An 18,975-nucleotide genomic window follows, 5' to 3' on the forward strand; every position below is an offset into this window, starting at 1 on the left:
TCGTCATCGGTTTCATAATCTTTACTTGTCCTATACATGACTTGTACTTGTCTTATAACATCTCATGCTCTTGTACATAAACATAATCTTACATTTTAACATTCTTGAATAATCATAAGCATATTCATAACATGCATGGTCGTACATAAGTTCATTCATTAGGTTAGTGTTGAACAAACAATTACTATCTTGATTCATTTTACGGATAACCTCGGTGGAGTAACCCCGAGAACAATCCCATACATGACCGATGTACGTACATCGGACTCCCTCGGTGTCGTGCGGGTCCCTTGCGGCTTGAACCATTCCCATCATGAGAACCCCTTTGTATCCCTCTCGGAGTGGATAGCAAGAGACATGCCACCTACATTATATTAGTTATGGTCTTGTCATTCACATAAGTTAAACATATACATACTTGCTAAGTCATTCTTAATCATATGCGAAGAGAATAATCTTCGCGTCTTACTTACATATGCATTCATACTTATACTTGACATACTTAGGGATCCTTGCTATCTTGCTTGTTCTCAACAACTATGTCGAGGTTCTACATTCATTCCCTTTATTAATTCATTGCTACCCGAGTAATATCGGCTTAAACTCTCTTGAGTCACTCTTGCCTTTCTTGTTAAGTTTGCCATGATTTTCGTTTCAAGAATCGTTTGATGTTATGTGCATTTCCTAGATGTTGTTTTGGGGTTATAGAGTTGTAAAACGTTGAAAGAAAAGCTTCGGAGTGCACCACCGACCCTATGTTGTGCCAACAAGCCAAAAGCAAGTTGGCAACTACAGAGAAAGTCGCTATTAGCGACCTTGGGGCGTAGCCCTGTTCGAAGAATTTCGCTATTAGCGAAATTTTTGCGAATAGCGAGTTTCTTCGGGTACGTGGTACCAAATTTGCCATTTTGACCCAAAACTCGTCCAAATCGATCCCGCAATGCACCATAATCATCCAACAACATATATTGACTTTAAATAACATATTTCATGGCAAACTAACATGTAATCAACAAGAATTGATCAAAGGGACATTAGGGATTAAAACCCCTCATTAACATAAATCAATACTTTCTAACATAAATTTACACAACCAAAGGAAGGTAAACTATCTATGGAACTCACCTAAACATGTTTCTTGCACTTCTCAAGCATCAACATCAAACCCTAGCTTCCTTTTCATTCTTGATCCTTAACTTTTCCCACCAACCATGTTTTAATCTCTTCCTTCACTTGTTCCTTGCTTGCTAATCCACCCAAAACCATGCTTGATCACATTGGGAAGAAGTTTGGATGATTTAGAGAGGAGAGAGAGGGCGTGGGTTAGAGAGAAGGAAGAGAACAATTCTTTCTCTCAAACCTAGAGAGAGAAAGTGAAAGGGAAAATGAATATTTTGGGTCCAAACATGCTTAAATACTCCTTGCATGCGAATACCCAAAATACCCTTCGTCTTAATTGCGTCGACTCGGCACCGATACATATGTCCATACCCGATCGATATCACATAATTATATCTTCCATCGTACTTAACATTTTCCATCATGCTCGCTTTCCATGAACATTAGTCCTCTCGATACATTGACAGATAAAGTTTCCTTTAGCCGACGAGCGGGATATTACATGGTCCATAGCTCTAACTTTAAATGGGCACCGCAAGTGGACGTAAGGAGATTGGACCCCTCGGATTAGTAGGTCCTTAGTATTTGATGAGTCATTATTTAGTCTATTTTTATGCATTATTTAGTTTCGTTTTAATTAGATTTAGTTTTATTTTATTTAAATATTATTTCCTTTTTGAACTATTTTACTTCAATTGCATATTTTATATTTCAGGAACGAATATATGATGGAAGGTGTCTTGGAGCAAAAGAAATGAGTCTGGAGCTGATTTGGAGCAAAAATACGAAAGATTCGGAGACAAAAATACTCTCCCCCAAGTCGAAGCTTGGCTCGGCCGTGCCACCTCCCAGATCTGCTTTTGCTTGAAGGCCAAGTTACCCCGTTTTAGTTTTACCGGAATGCCCTTATAGTTGCTTAAATTTTAAGTCAATTGTAAAGTTATAAATAGAGTAGCTCTCCATCACAAATATTCATCTTTTGTTCTTGGAAATAATATGTGACAATTGTTTCTTTGAATAAAAGTTCATCTTTATTTTCTTGTTATTTATTTTATGTTCTTCTTCCTCTTCTTCTCCATATCTACAATGAACGTTAGTGAGTAGATTTCTTTGTCTTGGGATTGTTGGATAAGTCTAATGACGTAATCCGGATCAAGCCAAGGCTTAAACCTTAATTTTATGTAACCCTAATTTCTAATCTAAATTCACCGCCTTAACATGAATAAACCATTATCAAACTGTGGAAGCGAATGATAAGTACCCAAAAGTACTATAATTCATGTGTTAAAATAAGCATTTTAGTAACTTGTTATGCAAGTTATCTATGGAAAACCTTCATTTATGTGCACTAATGCCATTTATGCTTTAAATGCTTTACTTTACCCTTTGATCCAGGAAATTATAAGCAAGGAAAAAGAATTGCCAAAAAGATCACAAGAACGGCGCTATTAGCCTAAATTAGGCTAATAGCGAAATTATGAAGAACGTGGCTATTAGCCTAAATTAGGCTATTAGCGAAATCATGAAAAAGCACAACAATGTGAAGAACATCGCTATTAGCGTATATTACGCTAATAGCATATTAGTTAGGCCAAGACATTGACATCCACTCCGGGAAATCTCGGCACTAGAAGACATTGATTGTGACGGGCACGTAACCTAATAATTTCGCTAATAGCGAAAATTAGTCTATTAGCGAAATTTCCTGCCCTATAAAAGCAAGGCTCTCCTCTCTTCCAATTCATCCCATACCATATGCATACCATCTTCACTCTATTCTGTAATTTATATTTTCTTAGATAGTTTATGTTTTGTAAGAGAGGAGTTAGTTCCATAGAGAAACACAAAGCAAGGTAGTTAGGAGTAGATTCAATAATGGATTCATTGAGACATCGTGGATCTTTTCATGGAATCTTCATCTTTCTTTTATCCTTTGTAAAAGCTATCATAGACATATGTAGCTGCATCTAACTTGTGGTTTTGAGGTATTCAACCTAGCTATTATGTAATTTTTTTATCTTTTTAATTATGGTTCTAGCTTATTTATTCAATATTGTTGTTATTCTCGTTCTTAATACTTTCATCGAGATTCAAGATGATTTGGACATGAACTCTTGAATCTAGGAACTAGAATAACAATCTATCTTAAATTATCACTCTTGACGCGTTTGACTAATCTTTGATAATCACTTTTAATCAAGAACTTAATGCTTTCGTACATTTAATCGGTTGGGAAATCGTCGGTTAAGTTATCCGATCGACTTTGTTATCTTTTAAATGATTTAGTCACGAATGTTTAAAAGATACGTTAGAAATAACTATATCGTTTTATGACACGATCAATTATGTTATCTTTTAAATGTTTTGGGGCACGAATGTTTAAACGATAACTTGGAAATAACAATATCACTTTTGGACACGAAGGATGTTGTAGAAATAATTGTGATAATATTGTTGAATATGCTAGAACTGTTAATTGATCGAGAGAATTGCAGTTGTTACGCTTGGTTGATGTCTGGACCTCAAGCGGAATTACTCTATATCTTCTCATTTTATTTTTATGTCAAGTAGTTAAAATAGTTTTGTAAAAATAAACAAATTATATTCAGATCCTTAACGTGACAAATATTGTGGAAATATTTAAAGATATACACCATCCCCGTGGAGACGATATAAACGAAAATACTTACTTTTGATCGTATGAAAATACTACCTTCAAATGGCGCCGGTGCCGGGGATGGCGTAATTATCTTAAGTATCAAAACAATTTTGTCATTTTAAGCAATTTTGCACAAAATTCTTTCTTGTATATATTTTTGTTTAACTTGTTGTTATAAAGCTTGGACATCGTACCGATGCAATGAAAAGATATTAACTTGGTGCTCAATGGTAAGAAATATCACTTCAAGGTTACCAAAGATTTTGTCTTTGGTCATAAAACTTCTTCAAAGGTATCAAGGTAAACCAAGCTAAGATAGATGTTATAGAGAAATTTCCACACCTTTTAAGGAGTGAGGAGTTTCTTGTGGGTATACCGGTTTCGATCGGCGTTTTATACAATTTTTGAAAAATATTCAAGCCCCTTTATAACATCTTGATCAAAGAAAATAAGTTTTAATTTTAATTCAGAATATTTAAATACTTTTTCTTTGATTAAAGTTGGTAACTACACAAATAATCCTTGTACCTAATTAAAATCCATCTTTTGAACTTATATGAGATGCAAGTGATTATCTTGTTTGTGCAATCCTTAACCAACACAAAAACAAATTTTTCCAATGCAAAATTTTGCATTAGAAAAATTTTGTTCTTAATCTAATAAGGTTCCAAAGTTATTGTTTCTATAGATCATCATATATGAAATATGTCTTGACGAAAGGAAATTTAAAGCCTCGAGCTGTTGAGGTGGATCTTTTTGTTGCAAGAATTTGATCTCAAAGATTCATGACTTGAAAAGAGAAGGTTAAACGTTATTATGGTAAGCAAGATTGCGAAACAAAAATTTAAGTTTAATTCCGGATGAACTTAAGTTGAGGTGGACCAGTCCGTTTATGATTAAAGAAGAACCTTTTGAACCTTAATTTGATGGTGAAGTTGTTCGACATACATCGACAAATTCATTAAGTGATCCATGATTTCTTCAAGAAAAAGGCGTCGAGTTTATGACGTGAAACAAACGCTTGCTGGGAGGCAACCCAGTTTTGTAAGTCAATTATTTTCTGTTAATTGCATGTAGGACCAAGTCATAAGCATAAAAACATCAAAATAAAAAATTTTGTTCAGAAAATTTCGCTAATAGCGAAATTCGAGCTATTAGCGAAATGCCGGCGAAAAAAAAATTTCATTGACTTGGCTCATTCTATTTTTAGTTATGCTGCATTTTTGCTTTTATTTTCATTTTACTTTATGTATTTTATGACTTTATGCATTTTATGATTATTAGTTTTTATTTTGGATTTGGTTAAATTTTATTGTTTTTTTTTAGTATTTTAGTAGTATGGTTTTGATTTCTTAGTTTGTTAATTTAATTTCTTAGTACGTTAATTTAATTACTTTTGCTAATATTTATTTTTGTTTAAATAAATTAGCTTGTTGTGAATAAAAATCTTGCTTGTGTTTCCAAGAAGAAAATGGCTCATAAATGTTTTTGATCAAGTGCTCAAAAGAACCAAAGAAATGAGCAACAATTACGGGTAGTGATAAGTTTTGAGAAAGCGCAAAGCCAAGGTATTAGTTCCTAGTTTTCCAAAGCATGTAAAAATTTTCGAACAAGTACTTTGCACAAATTTTTCTCTTTTAGTTCTTCTCATAAACATATTTACTCTTGAACCACTTAGAACTTAGCTTAAATGTGAGGTAGCCTCAATCTATATACTATATCTTGGAGACCAATATTCATTGACTAACTTGTTTTTGTTATGTTAAATCTAATAATTATTTTAAATTGTATGAAAGCATGGAAAGGATCAAGGCATTTTTTTTCAAACTTGAGTTGAAACACTTGACAATAAAAAGCTTTCCCGCGAGACGAGTGAGTATCCTGATATCCCAATACGATACGAGCCAAATTAAGTCCTCAAACATGAACTAGCAATACTCATAAGCACAATGCTTATTATCCAAAATTTTGAAAAATTCAGTTCATGTTTGAATCACTTTAGGACTTTGATGTTTTACATTGTTGAACCCTAAAAACCTTCTTGTATTACATCCCTTATCTAAGGATAGGGAAACTTTCAAACAGGGTGATATTGGTTTAAGTTTGCAGGGAGAAAGGGAGGTAATCTTTGGCAAGTATCATGGTGATTTTTAGAGTTAACTTGACAACATTGAAGTACATATATATTAGTAGTAGCAACATTTATTTGAAAACAAAATAAAAAGAAGAAAAAAAAATCAAAAATAGAATAAGTTGTCAAGGTTATAGTTTAGATTGTAATCACCAAAGGTTGAAAAAGTTTGTAGGGAAGATTATCGGTTTCAATTGTTATTACAAAGAATTTGTCAAACTTTTTGATTTCAATTTTCCCACATATGACATTTCTTTTGTAGCCCAACCAAGTTATAACCTTATAAAGACCTTTTGATCCATGCTTTGTACTTTTTGAGATGATATTTGGATAGACACATAACTTAATCGGAATGTTAGCTTGATTATTGGATGTGTGTACACTAACCCTTTTTCATTTTTTTACTTTCAAAGTGTGTTAGGTGTGGTTCATAGATAATTATGTTTGTGACTTGAACTTTATTAGAAGATTTTGTGCTTAGAACTTGTTTAACACTCAATATTTATGCTTGGATTAATTAGAGAACTTCATGCTTGCCGGTGCAATCACAGATGAATCACCACCTGATAATTTTATTTTTGAACTATTTGGCACCATACTAAAAATATTTCCAAAGCCTTGTAAATTTCCTTTTTAAATGGTTTGTTTGAGGACAAACAAACATTCAAGTTGGGGAGAGTTTGATAAGTACCCAAAAGTACTATAAGCATTTTAGTAACTTGTTATGCAAGTTATCTATGGAAAAGCTTCATTTATGTGCACTAATGCCATTTATGCTTTAAATGCTTTACTTTACCCTTTGATGCAGGAAATTATAAGCAAGGAAAAAGAATTGCCAAAAAGATCACAAGAACGGCGCTATTAGCCTAAATTAGGCTAATAGCAAAATTATGAAGAACGTGGCTATTAGCCTAAATTAGGCTATTAGCGAAATCATGAAAAAGCACAACAATGTGAAGAACATCGCTATTAGCGTATATTACGCTAATAGCGTATTAGTTAGGCCAAGACATTGACATCCACTCCGGGAAATCTGGCACTAGAAGACATTGATTGTGACAGGCACGTAACCTAATAATTTCGCTAATAGCGAAAATTAGGCTATTAGCAAAATTTCTGCCCTATAAAAGCAAGGCTCTCCTCTCTTCCAATTCATCCCATACCATATGTATACCATCTTCACTCTATTCTGTAATATATATTTTCTTAGATAGTTTATGTTTTGTAAGAGAGGAGTTAGTTCCATAAAGAAACACAAAGCAAGGTAGTTAGGAGTAGATTCAATAATGGATTCATTGAGACATCGTGGATCTTTTCATGGAATCTTCATCTTTCTTTTATCCTTTGCAAAGCTATCATAGACATATGTAGCTGCATCTAACTTGTGGTTTTGAGGTATTCAACCTAGCTATTATGTAATTTATTTATCTTTTAATTATGGTTCTAGCTTATTTATTCAATATTGTTGTTATTCTCGTTCTTAATACTTTTCATCGAGATTCAAGATTATTTGGACAAGAACTCTTGAATCTAGAAATAGAATAACAATCTATCTTAAATTATCACTCTTGACGCGTTTGACTAATCTTTGATAATCACTTTTAATCAAGAACTTAATGCTTTCGGACATTTAATCGGTTGGGAAATCGTCGGTTAAGTTATCCGATCGACTTTGTTATCTTTTAAATGATTTAGTCACGAATGTTTAAAAGATACGTTAGAAATAACTATATCGTTTTATGACACGATCGATTATGTTATCTTTTAAATGTTTTGGGCACGAATGTTTAAACGATAACTTGGAAATAACAATATCACTTTGGACACGAAGGATGTTGTAGAAATGATTGTGATAATATTGTTGAATATGCTAGAACCTGTTAATTGATCGAGAGAATTGCGGTTGTTACGCTTGGTTGATGTCTCTGACCTCAAGCGGAATTACTCTATATCTTCTCATTTTATTTTTATGTCAAGTAGTTAAAATAGTTTTGTAAAAATAAACAAATTATATTCAGATCCTTAACGTGACAAATATTGTGGAAATATTTAAAGATATACACCATCCCTGTGGAGACGATATAAACGAAAATACTTACTTTTGATCGTATGAAAGTACTACCTTCAGCGAACACAGAGGGTTTGATAATTGTTAATTCATTATCTCAAATATCAATTCATAAAGCGAACGCGGAGCTTTGATATTCGAACAAGTGAATTTAGACAAGGATTGCGAAACATGAGAATAGTCTAGCAAACCTTGAGACATATAAAGTTTCAATTTTCAAGGGTCCCAAAGGCAATCACCCATGAGAATAGGTGTGGTTGTTGGAGGGATACACTCACCGACTTCGAGAGAAGCTTTGATACGCTTAAGAGAAACTTGTCTTTAGAAATTGGGACTAACGTAAAGTTATAAGTTTAAGGGTTTTCTTGCGAAGGACTTGTCATTAGGATGAACCAATAATCCCAAGGCTCCTTTTATTTTATTATTGTTATTTTCTCTTATTTAAAAAACCCCTATTTTATAATCTTTTCTTCTCTTCTAATCATTTTCTAAAAAGTTAATTGAATTCATAACTCCCTAGCGGAACGATACTCTTTTTACTACTACTTCGATAGACCGTGCACTTGCGGTTTGGCCTATCAAGTTTTTGGCGCCGTTGCCGGGGAGTTATTGCAATTTGATTAATTTTTTTTAACGATTAGACCAAAAAAAATATTATATATATATATAATATATTATTTCCTTTTCTTTTCCTTTTTATTATTATTATTATTATTATTATTTATTTAACTAAAAAAAAATCTTTTTATTTTATTTTTTTCTTTTCTTTTCTTCTTTTTCTCTTTCTTTCTTTTTTTTTCTATTTCTTCTTTTGCCTTTAACTTCTTGGGAAGCATAAAATAATAAAGATATGGCTGAGGAACACACTCTCAAAAAGTATACAATCCCATCTCCAAATGAGTCATACGATGCTATTGTGTACCCAACGGTTGAGGACAATTTTGAAATAGAACTGCACTTATTCGGTTAGTGCAGCAAAGAAATCAATTTTTGGATCGCCCACCGAGGATCCGAATTTTCATATTTTAACTTTTTTAAGACTCGGTGGAACCGTGAATGCAAACCAAGAGGTCGTAAGGCTACACTACTTTCCTTTTTCCTTAGGGGGTAGAGCTAGTTCTTGGTTTCATTCATTGGAATTTGGTTCTATCACTTCATGGCATCAAATGAAGCAAGCTTTTCTTGCCCGATTCTTTTCCTCATTCTAAAACTTGTTCACTTAAGGAAACAAATCATACAATTCACTCAAAAAGATGGAGAATCTCTTTACAATGCATGGGAGCGTTTCAAAGAAATGCTTAGACTTTGTCCCCATCATGGTTTAGAGAATTGACTTATTATTCACATTTTTTATAATGGCCTTTTGTGTACCACAAAAATTTATGTTGATGTAGCTGCAGGTGGAGCTCTAATGAACAAGAACTATACGGAGGCATACGCCTTGATTGAAGACATGGCTCAAAATCATTACAAGTGGACCGACGAGAGAGCCATCACTAGTTCTTCATCCCCCAAAAGGAGGGCGGTATGTACGAAGTCTCTAACTATGATCACCTTGTTGCTAAGCTTGATGCACTAACCCAAAAATTTGAAAAACTAAATGTTAGTGCCATCACTTCTACTTTCGCATCTCCTTCTTGTGAAATCTCGTGGTATATGGTCATATTGGTGTTGATTGCCAACTAGGTAGTGCTATTAATTGTGTTGAGCAAATGAACTATGCTCAATACAACCAAGGGATGAGGCAAAACCAAAACTTTTATACAAATCCCTATGGACAAGTAGCACCACTTGGCTATGCAATCAATCGCAGGAGTCACTCGTAAATCAAATTTGGAAATTTTAATAGAGAATACTATTGCAAATCAATCTAAACGGCTTCAAGAACTCAAAAACCAAACTGGATTTCGAGTGAATCTCTTTCCAAACTCAATACTAAAGTTGATTCTATTGCTACTCATTCTAAAATGCTTGAAACCCAAATCTCCCAAGTGGCCCAACAAGTAGCAACCCTTTCTCAAACACCGGGAGTCTTTCCATGTCAAACCTCAAAACCAACCCCAAAGGCCAATTAAGTACTCTTAGGGATGATAAACAATTAGAAGACTCCGTTATCCAACACTAAGAACAATGAAGGAGAGATAGGGAATGATGAGCTTCAAGGTGAGAAAGCCATATGAGAGAATGATAAGTCACTTGTTTCACCATCTCATGAGCCTGAAATTCCTTTAACACAAGGTTTTGTTAATTCCAAAGTTAGATGAACAATTTAGGAATTTTATTGAAATACCTCCAAACAAATTGCCACCTAAACTTAAGAATCTAGGAGTTTTTCCATACCTTGTGTCATAGGATCTAAAACATTTGGGAAAGCCATGTGTGATTTGGGAGAGAATGTTAGTTTGATGCCATTATCCCTTTACGAAAGATTGGGTATAGGATAGTTAAACCACTCTCTAACCGTCAAGCTAATGACTCTAAACAAGCGCTTCATGGGAGGCAACCCATGCATTTATTTGCTTCATTTTGTTTGTTTTCTGTGTTTTAAGTGTTTTGTAGGTAATTGTCCGAGTATGATTCGAGAAAAGTTGAAAATTTTGAAGCCCCCTAGACCGGAAAGGTTGGTACGGCCCGTGCTAAGGCTGGCACGGCCGTGCCGCATTTTTAAAGCCAAACACCAACAAAATTCCGGAATGTTGGCACGGCCGTGCCCGATCCCTTATTGCCTATAACCATAATTTTTCTCTTCTCTCTTCATTCATTCTCACACACAAACATCTCTCTCGCCTTCACTCACTTCTCTCTAAAAACTCAATTAACCCCCAACCTTCAAACCTCCATAACTCCACTAAATCCAACAAATTCTTAACCAAATCATCCTCATTCATCATTCCAAACATAAGCCACCAATCAAAACCAACCTTCACCCATCCAAACACCAAAATCATATTCCATTAAACCCTAACCCAATTTCTTCACCAATCTTCATCATTAAACTCAAAAACCTTCCTTAAACCCCAACCACATCACTATGTTAATTTATAGGTATAATTCTCTAATCTCTAGAACTTTCTCTGCTTGCAGGTACCTTTATGTTAATGGATAGACTAGAAATAGAGGAACATTTGATTAGGCGGTTGAATAACACAACCATGTGCTTAGGTACCTTTAGAGGGTTATGGCTTGCACCATTTGGGGTAGAACCGAGTTAGGGAACACTAGGACATATGAGCTCTTCATGCTATGGGCTATGCTATATAACCACCCTTTATGAATATTTGTTTCTACTTGCTTGATTATCTTTCCTATGTAGGTAATAGGTACGACGGTAAGGGAGAGATAGTAGTAGGTGGTATCATTACATACACGGCTAGGCAATTTGGAGTGGGTGAATATGAGGGAATAAAACCAATTGAGGGAAACAATAGGCTTAACATAGACACCCTCATTGCTATGAACTTCATAAAACAGCAACCGCCTATGCAATATTCACTCAAGCTTAATGTGCCTATTTTGATACTACTTCCTAACCCATCTCGGACTAACACCGAGGTGGAAGAAAATTTGTTGTATGCTGATGATGTCCAGGTACATGAGGAGAAAAATCTAGATGTGGGAGAAGGTGCTAACTTGCACCATGAGGGAGAGCACCATGACCAAGAAACCGGTGAGCTAAATGACAATGAAAGATGGGCATGGATGTAAGCTGAAATTGAGAGGATAAGCACCGAGCAACAAAGGCAAGGTGTTGAATTATCGGGGCTAAAAAACGATGTCCAAAGGAGCAACCGCATAAATGAAAAAAACGATGAAATGCTCGACGAATGATGCAACACCTTCATCTCGAAGGTCCTCCTTATGGACCTCAATGAACAATTGTGAACTTTCCTCTTCCTCTCTTCCCTTCTCTCTTCTCTCTTTCTCCTACCTTCTCTACTTCTTTCTTTTACTCCTTCTTCTTCTCTTTTAATTTTGTTTTTCTTTGAATCATTGAGGACAATGCTTCTCTTAAGTGTGGGGGATCCTAATAAAGTGTCTTGAGTCGTAGTGTTTCCAAACTCCCTTGAACTTTATTCTTTTGTTTTGTTTTCATTGCGAAAGGCATGATTAAGTAGCTTCTTTTTAATGGAAATTATGGCATAAATTTTTTGTTGTCTTCTCTTGAAAAAGGTTGTTTCTTGTGCATGAAAGTAATTTCTTGTGTTTTTAGTGTTCTTGCTATACCCACATCATGTTTTATTGTGAAAAAAAATTCTCCAACGAGAAAAGCACCCGGTTGCAATCCTTGAGCAAATGTATAAGTAGGTATTTTAAGGAACTCGTTCTATCTTTAGTGGTAACTCAGACCCTTAAAAGTCCTTAGAGTAAAAGTAGTATAAGTTTGTGTGCGAAATAATTAATTGTGTTTTATTGTTATATTCTCTTAATTGTTAAAGTTAAAATGGGGTGGGAGAATGGCACCAACATGTGGGGGAAAGGACAATCCCTAACTTCCTAATTGTGGTGGTGACTCCCTAATTGAACTTAAGTTCTGAATCCCTCAAATGAGGAAAATAAAATTCATCAAAGCTAGGGGGAAAGGACAACTCATCCAAAAAGACTTCCTACGCGGAGATGAATAAAAATTTTGCAGCACTTGCTTAGGGTGATTTTGAATCTAGGGGGAAAGGACAACTCATCCATAAAGACTTCCTACGAGGATAGATAGCCCCTAAGCATCTGCAAACCCTTGTGCTTAATTTGTTAATCTAAATTTTAACTAAATTCCCATCACTCTTATACGATATGAAGAAAGGACTTTCTCTCTGTTACTTTAGTATTAGGGATTTGTTCCTCATAATATATGTCTTATACAAGAGCAAGAAAAGGGTTGGACTGCACACACACACTCACTTAAGACTTGTTGTTGGGTTGAATAGGTTCACAAGGAATACTTGAAGTCATGAATAGTGTACTTGAAACAAAACCTCAGGAGAGGCTTGAGTTTTGCAATTGTTTTGCCATGTTTAATCTTTCTTGTTGTTTCTATGTCTATTGCCTTTTGCTTGAGGACAAGCAAAGATTCAAGTGTGGGGGAGTTTGATGAGACTTTATTTAGTCTATTTTTATGCATTATTTAGTTTCGTTTTAATTAGATTTAGATTTATTTTATTTAAAGCAAAAATACTCTCCCAAAGTCGAAGCTTGGCACGGCCCGTGCCACCTCCCAGATCGCTTTTGCTGCTTTTGCTTGAAGGTCGAAGTAACCTGTTTTAGTTTTATCGGAATGCCCTTATAGTTTCTTACATTTTAATTCAATTGTAAAGCTATAAATAGAGTAGCTCTCCATCACAAATATTCATCTTTTGTTCTTGGAAATAATATGTGACAATTGTTTCTTTGAATAAAAGTTCATCTTTATTTTCTTGTTATTTATTTTATGTTCTTCTTCCTCTTCTTCTCCATATCTACAATGAACGTTAGTGAGTAGATTTCTTTGTCTTGGGATTGTTGGATAAGTCTAATGACGTAATCCGGATCAAGCCAAGCCTTAAACCTTAATTTTATGTAACCCTAATTTCTAATCTAAATTCACCGCTTTAACATGAATTAACCATTATCAAACTCGTGGAAGCGAACACGAAGGGTTTGATAATTGTTCATCCATTATCTCAAATATCAATTCATAAAGCGAACGCGGAGCTTTGATATTCGAACAAGTGAATTTAGACAAGGATTGCGAAACATGAGAATAGTCAAGCAAACCTTGAGACATATAAAGTTTCGATCTTCAAGGGTCCCAAAGGCAATCAACCATGAGAATAGGTGTGGTTGTTGGAGGGATACACTCAACGACTTCGAGAGAAGCTTTGATACGCTTAAGCGAAACTTGTCTTTAGAAATTGGGACTAACGTAAAGTTATAAGTTTAAGGGTTTGCTTGCGAAGGACTTGTCATTAGGATGAACCAATAATCCCAAGGCTCCTATTATTTTATTATTGTTATTTTCACTTATTTAAAAAACCCCTATTTTATAATATTTCTTCTCTTTTAATCATTTTCTAAAAGTTAATTGAATTCATAACTCCCTAGCGGAACGATACTCTTTTTACTACTACTTCGATAGACCGTGCACTTGCGGTTTGGCCTATCAGTATTGTCCTTTACACATTTGAGGAATTTTTTTTATTTTAATTGAAAACTTAGTACCCGATCCAAGGATTGGAGACCAATCCAGTTCATGTATGAACCGACCAAACACAAGAATGGTTAACACCAAGAGTATTTGAACATAAGACTTATAGAGGAGCACATTCCGAGGTGACAAGCCTACACCACATTCATGGTTATTTGAGGACTAAAATTACTAATTAATTTTTGAAATGAATTGGACTAAAAATGCATATGAAGAAATGAAAGGAAAAGAGAGAGTGTTTACGATTACGAACCGGGAAATGAAGACGCCTTTAGTTGCATTGACCATGATGAATGATGTGTGGAAAGAAAGACAAGTTTGTGGATGGAGTCGGTGAGAAGCTCTGCTGCGACACAATTCCTTTTGAAGCGGCGGTTATCGCGATTATTCCGACTAGTTAGAGATCAGATCGGTGCCACTCTTACTTGTTTCGAATCACAATCTTCGGAATATTATTCTTTGGAACATAATAATTATCAGGAGTTTTATTTTTAAAAGCAATGATTATCTAGACAATTGATATTGATGTGGCTCTATGAAGCATGGATATGACACGGACACTAACACTAACATGCCGACACGGCTAATAATTTAAGAAAATCACATAATTCGGTGTAATTATAGGTGTTGATGACGTATCGGACATGACATGTGTCCGTGTCCGACACATGGACACGCCTAATCCGAGGAGTGTCCGGTGCTTCATCTGTGGCTAAAATTTCAAATAAACTATGAACGAAATTATATATTTACAATGAAAACCATTAACCATGTTGCTGATTAAAAATTCACTATGCCAAAAGTTCAAGCTTTAATTGAACATGAAATCCGACAATAGTTGAAAGGGGGACCTTGCAACGTAGCTATATCCAATTATTACATAAAATTGTCAAACTTCGGTTTCTAAAATACCCGAATTCCATTTCTAATTACCGGTTTTGAAACCTTAAAACAAACTTACCTTAGAGTGAGTGACAGCGTGAGAGAGAGTTGAGTCGATTTCAACTGTGAGAGAGAGACTTGAGACGTGAGAGAACCGGTGAGAGATTGAAATGGAGCGGAGGGCGAGGAAGAGGGAGACGTGTACGTTGTCTCGTTTCATTAAAAGGGCAATAATCTGGTGTGACTATAGCACACAATGCCCTACGGTAGGCCCGCCACCGCTAATCCTACACTACTTTCGACGAAAATTTTCATTGAGTAATAAAGTTTTCAATCATCATTTTTTGTCATTGCTTTTAAACCAACTTATGATTAACTTTTTATTCATGCTTTTAAATCAACTTATGTGTAACTTTCATATTTTTGAATGAAGATGTTTAAGAATTTTTTCTCAAAAGAGCGGCTCACTAATAGACAATTTAATTTTTTAAACCAATTTAATTTTTTTTTCAAAAAAATTTCGTTTTTTGTTGGCCTATTAGGGGGTAAATAAAAAAAAATATATTTTACAGGGGGTAAATAAAAAAAAATTACAGGGTGTAAAACCGGAAATGACCTATATTACGGGGGGTAAAGACTTATTAACCCTATAATCTTAATAGCTGAAAATAACGGCACGCATAACAAAAGTGAGTGTGTGTGTGAATATACAAGCTAAGTACAATGAAATGGCCAATCAAATAGAGGAATCCTATATCAACTAATTCACAATATTTTTAAGACATCTACTTAATCAAAGGGTCAACAATCGGGCCTAATTACTATTCTCATTATAATTAAATGACATGCAAGCTTGCTTTAATCTTTGGTGTAGATAATTAAAATAGGAAAGACAAAATGTATGTGAAATTTTTCTATAAAGTGAGTTATATCAATAGAAGATACAAATCAGATTTAATATAGACTTTTTTATCGGGCGATACTACACATTCTTTTCTTATTCTATCCATCTTTTGGTTTCATGTGAAGGAATCTATTTTTCTTATTCTATCCGGCTTTTGGTTTCATGTGAAGGATGTTAGAATGGTAAACTTCTCATTGTTATTTCACTAAGAGTTCAGCCTATATATATAGGCAAGGGTATAAGACTTGTGTTGCAAGTAACTACACATAACAAACACTCCCCTAATACCGAACTTCTACAAACATATTCAGATTAAAAACAACAAACAAAAACACATAGAAATAAAAGAAACGAAGTCAACTAGAAATCTATCATCTTCATCTCACGAGACTCCAAGTCGACTCTCAATCTGCAAAAACTTTCCGGCATCGAGAGGCTTAGTGAATATGTCGGCAATTTGATCCTACGAGTTGCGGTGTATCGGTTCAATTGTTCCATCTTTTGTGAGATCCCTCAAGAAATGATATCTAACATCTATATGTTTGCATCTTGCATGCATAATAGGATTCTTTGACAACTTGATAGATGATACATTTGTCACAATAAATCTTGGTGCGGCTTCTCTGTGTTTGACACGGATGATTACGTATTCTTCTCAGCCATATCCCTTGGCAAGCACATGATGAGGCAGCTACAAACTCTGCTTCGGTAGTTGATAGTGTGACAATAGCTTGTTTTTTAGATGACCAAGAGATTGCTCGAGAACCCATCTTGTACACATATCCAGATGTGCTCTTCTGTCATCCGGATCTCACATAATCGAATCGAGACCAACCCTCTAATTCACAGTTCAATTCACCTTTCTTATACAATATTCCATATTGTAATGAACCTTTGAGGTATCTCGGAATACATTTTGCTGCAGTAAAGTGAAGCTCTGTTGGTTTCTCCATGTATCTGCTACGAGACGGACAACATAAGTCGGATCGGAGTCTTGTAGGAAGTCGATACATTAAGCATCCTACCATTTGCTTGAAATTAGTAGCATCAACCTTTTTACCATTTTCATCTCTAGTCAACTTTTTTACCTAGGACAATAGGGTTGCATACCATGTTACATTGCTCCATGCCAAATACTGCTCAATATTTCTCTTGCATACTTCGCCGAGTGATAAAGATTCCTTTATCATTTTGAGTTACTTCCACACCAAGGAAGTACCTCATCTTTCCCAAATCAGTCATAGCAAAGTTTTCCTTCATTGAATGCTTGAAGCTTTCAAACATTGTCTTACAATTTCCGGTATATATGAGATCATCAACATATAAACCGACAATTAGGAACTTATTTTCAACATGCTTCACAAAAAGAGTGTGTTCATGAGGGCACTTTTCAAATCCTTCTCTGAAGTAAGATTCTATCTTACTATACCAGGCTCTTGGTGCCCGTTTCAAACCATACAATGCCTTCTTCGGTTTATAGACATTACTACTATCTCCCTTTTGATATCCCATAGGTTGCTCAACATATACATCCTCTGCTAATTCTCCATGCAAGAAAGCACTCTTTACATCTAGCGATAAACGGTCCAGTCATTACATGCTGCAAGAGATAATATAGTTCTTATGGTGTCCCACCTTGCAACTGGTGCAAAGACTTCATTATAGTCAATACCATACTGCTGAGTGTATCCTTTAGCTACCGGTCTAACTTTATACTTCTCTATCTCTCCTTTTTCATTGAGTTTGGTTTTATAAATCCACTTAACACCTATCTTCTTAGCATCTGAAGGTGAAGTGGTAAGCTCCCAGTGTTGTTCTTCTCAATAGCATCAATCTCTAGGCCCGTAGCATTTCTCCATTCTTCATGCTTGACGGCTTCCTCATAAGTATTTGGATCACTAATGGAACCGAATCTTGCTAAACTACGTAACTCGGCTTCTTCTTCGATTCACGACCGGCTACATAGTCATTCAAGTAGGTTTGGTTTCCTCCTTAATCTTGCGAGAAGATGCGGGAGGTGTCTCAACATTATCATCCGCACTCATCATCAATTTCCTTATCATTGTGTTCACTATCCGAAGATTCACTAGTGCTATTTTCGGCTACTTCGTGTGTTGCTTCATTGTCTCCACTATTTTCCTCATCACCTTCAATAGCCACAACTTCGTATTGGATTTTTCATTCCACATCCAACCTTTGGATTCTTCAAAGACAACATCTTTGCTCACAATGATTTTTCTTATTAACGGGATCATAGAGCTTATAAGCTTTAGATTCCTCACTTATACCCGGATGCACACACTTGATGCTTTTATTATCCGGCTTTTTCCTCTGAACATACGGAATATGAACATAAGCTATGCATCCAAACACTCTAAAGTGTTTTACTGAAGGCTTCTTATCAATTCATGCTTCCTCGGGAGTGACATCTTTAGCGACGGGGTGGGACTTCTATTCAACACATAAGTTGCCCATTTGGTTGCCTCGGTCCAAAACAGGTTTGGGTACACCCCTTCCTACAAGTAAACATCTAACCATATTCATAATGGTTCTATTCTTCCTCTCGACACACCATTTTGTTGAGGTGTGTATGCGGTTGTTAGTTGCCTCTTTATCCCTTCAATACTGCAGTATTCATTGAATGAATTTGATGTAAATTCTCCTCCCCTATCGGTTCTCAAACACTGAATTTTACATCTGACTCTCTTTCCACTTGCAAATGGGCTTTGAATCTTTTGAAAGTTTCAAACACACTTGCCTTGTCCTGCAAGATACCCAGGTCTTCTGCTAAAATCATCTTGTGAAAGTTATGAAGTACATGTTGCCACCATTGGATTGTGGATTTATTGGGCCACACACATCACTATGAATCGAGTTCAAGCTTCATAGTGGCCCTCCATTTTGCAACCTTTGAGATAGGTTCCCTGTGTTGCTTTCCCTCCATACACTTTGAGCATATATCAGGATACTTCCTTCAATTCAGGCATACCTTTCACATTTCTTTCTTTACCAGAGTATTTAAACCTTTGTAACTCAA

General features: G+C 35.3%; 1 non-coding gene across 1 annotated transcript; it reads right to left on the reverse strand.

Annotated features, from left to right (window-relative positions):
* Window positions 1-9,192: 9,192 nt before the first annotated feature.
* Window positions 9,193-9,300, reverse strand: LOC146922364 (small nucleolar RNA R71). Its single transcript, XR_015012991.1, has one exon. It is a non-coding gene; the product is annotated as a small nucleolar RNA R71 (small nucleolar RNA).
* Between the last annotated feature and the right edge of the window lie 9,675 nt (window positions 9,301-18,975).

The sequence above is a fragment of the Medicago sativa genome, chromosome 5, assembly GCF_051527215.1.
Source record: "Medicago sativa cultivar Bolivia chromosome 5, Bolivia_mono, whole genome shotgun sequence".
NCBI lineage: Eukaryota > Viridiplantae > Streptophyta > Magnoliopsida > Fabales > Fabaceae > Medicago > Medicago sativa.